At 40.7% G+C, this 2,547-nt stretch overlaps 1 pseudogene; it reads left to right on the top strand.

The window, feature by feature from the left end:
- The first annotated feature begins 366 nt into the window (after positions 1-366).
- LOC143589893 (pollen receptor-like kinase 3) lies at positions 367-2,330 on the top strand (annotated as a pseudogene).
- Positions 2,331-2,547: the final 217 nt, after the last annotated feature.

Below are 2,547 nucleotides of genomic sequence, written 5' to 3'. Positions count from 1 at the left end.
GAGACGATACGCAAATAGATATCGCGAAGTTGGTACATGGAAGAACTTCAACTTTTGATATGGAAGCCATGAATTGGAGAAAGTATTACTATTATTATTATGGTCTAATAAATGGAGGGTCTATTCATTATTTGTTGTATGTAGTATATGAACAACAAACTAAACTAACTAACTAACAAATAGTTAGTTAATTGATCATGGATCCAATTTCTTCCGCATGAACTCTTACTTTCTATTATTCTAAACCACAATTTTAAAGAATAGTTGCTACCGGCTATGATAAACCTAAACAATCACCATTCATTGAGATTCTTTTTTTCCCCATTTTTTGCTCTTCTATTTCTCTCCATTTCAAATGTAAATTAAATGGCCTTTCTTGGTCACCTTGGACCTCCTGTTTTATTGTCCGTGATCTTGATTACAATACCAATGATGTCCAAATCCGCCATGAATGACGCCGAAGCCTTGTTACGAATGAAGCAATCTTTAAACAACCCCGTTTCTCTCGATTCCTGGAAGCCAGGAACAAATCCTTGTGATGAAGTCATAAAATGGGTCGGCCTTATTTGTGGCAATGGGATCGTCACCACGCTTCGTTTAAGGTCACTCAATCTATCCGGTGAAATCGACATGTCTGCCCTTTCGCAAATGGAAGGTTTACGAGTTATTAACCTTGTAAACAATTCATTTTCTGGTCCACTTCCTGAATTCAATAAACTTGGAGCTTTGAAAGCTATTTATTTGTCAATGAATCAATTTTCGGGTGAGATCCCGTCGGATTACTTCACGAATATGGTGTCTTTGAAGAAAATTTGGTTTGACCATAACAATTTTTCGGGTCATATTCCTTCTTCGTTAACACAACTTCCCCGGCTATTGGAATTGCATCTTAATAATAACAAATTTTCGGGTTTAATTCTGTTACTAGGACAACAAACTTTGGAGTCACTTAACCTTTCAAATAATAATCTAATAGGAGACATTCCTTCTAGCTTATCAAGATTTGATGTTGCCTTATTTGATGGAAACCTGGGGCTTTGTGGGCCGAAACTTCGTAAGTTATGTTTAAACGTGAGACAGACTCCTAAAGGACCGAAACAACCATCAAAGCCACCTCCCGAGTCGTTAAAAATGGCTTATATGCTCATGGGTCTCTCTGGTTTCATCCTTGTGGCAATGCTAGTTGGAATCTATGTGTTAGTTCAAAAGAGGAAGAAAGAAGAAGCTGATCAAACGTGTGTAGAGACGCGAGACGTTGATGATTCCTTCGGGTTGGGTATAGATAATGTTAGCCCGAAAGAAAATGGTTCAACCCGAGGAAACTTGGAAAAGGGGTCTTTTAAAAAGACCAAGGGAGGTGGTGATCTAATGCTTTTGAACAAAGGCAGCGTTGCGTTTGGGTTGTCGGATTTGATGAAAGCGGGTGCAGAGGTCCTCGGGAACGGCTCGTTAGGGTCTTCGTATAAAGCTAAATTGTCAAACGGTTTGGTTTTGGTGGTTAAGAGGTTAAAGGAAATGAATAAGATGAGTAAAGACGGGTTTCAAGTCGAGATGAGTCGACTTGGAAGACTCGAGCACCCGAACGTCTTGGCACCACTCGCGTGTCATTTTCAGAAAAAAGAAAAACTCGCGATATACGAATACATTCCTAAAGGCAGTTTACTTTATTTGTTACATGGTAAGTTCTAAAGCTATACCTTATGTTATCTTAAATGTTACATTTTAAAACTTTAATTGATTTAGGAGGATGCAAATCTTTTAGGTGACCGCGGGGAGAGTCACGCCGAGCTAACCTGGCCGGCTCGAGTAAAAATAATAAAGGGTGTCGCGCTTGGAATGGGTTACATTCATAGAGAACTCGCTACACTGGCATTACCTCACGGAAACTTGAAATCAGCAATGTGCTTCTTGGTCCTAATAACGATCCGTTAGTAGTAGATTACGGTCTAATTAGTATCATGGATGCAAATCATGCGGCAAACGTGTTAACAGGCTACAAAGCGCCCAAAGCAGCACAGAATCAGTCGATATCGCCCAAATGTGACGTGTACAGTCTTGGAATCATGATACTAGAGATTGTAACCGGGAAGTTTCCATCTCAGTACCATAATAAAGGCAAAGGCGGGGCGGATGTTGTCGAGTGGGTAAAATCGGCTATGTTGGAGCAACGCGAGATGGAATTGTTGGATCCGGAGATCACTGGGAGCACGAATTCGTTAGGTGAAATGCGGAAGCTGTTGCAAATCGGTGCAGAATGCACGGAGAGTGATCCAGATATTCGGATAGATATTAGAGAGGCGATTAGAAGAATAGAAGAGATTAGTGTTTAGACGGGTCAATCTAAGTGCAGCCGAGCCAAAAACAACAAATTTTCAAGGGGATTCGGGTCGAAGGTGATAAGCGAAGGACAGAAGAAGCAAATGTGGCGATCAAACAGATGAATCCCGAGCATCCCAGACGGTATGCGTGGTCGTATGAGATACCAAGACAGCCATCGGGTAGACGAGTTTGGTGGATTTAGAGTAGAATATTAGTTTTTCAGAAAAT

This window comes from Bidens hawaiensis, unplaced genomic scaffold (genome assembly GCF_021521415.1).
Source record: "Bidens hawaiensis isolate Kalapana, Puna unplaced genomic scaffold, B.hawaiensis_p1.1 tig00001597_1, whole genome shotgun sequence".
In the NCBI taxonomy this organism is placed as follows: Eukaryota; Viridiplantae; Streptophyta; class Magnoliopsida; order Asterales; family Asteraceae; genus Bidens; species Bidens hawaiensis.
This window is presented reverse-complemented; position numbering and strand designations above follow the sequence as displayed.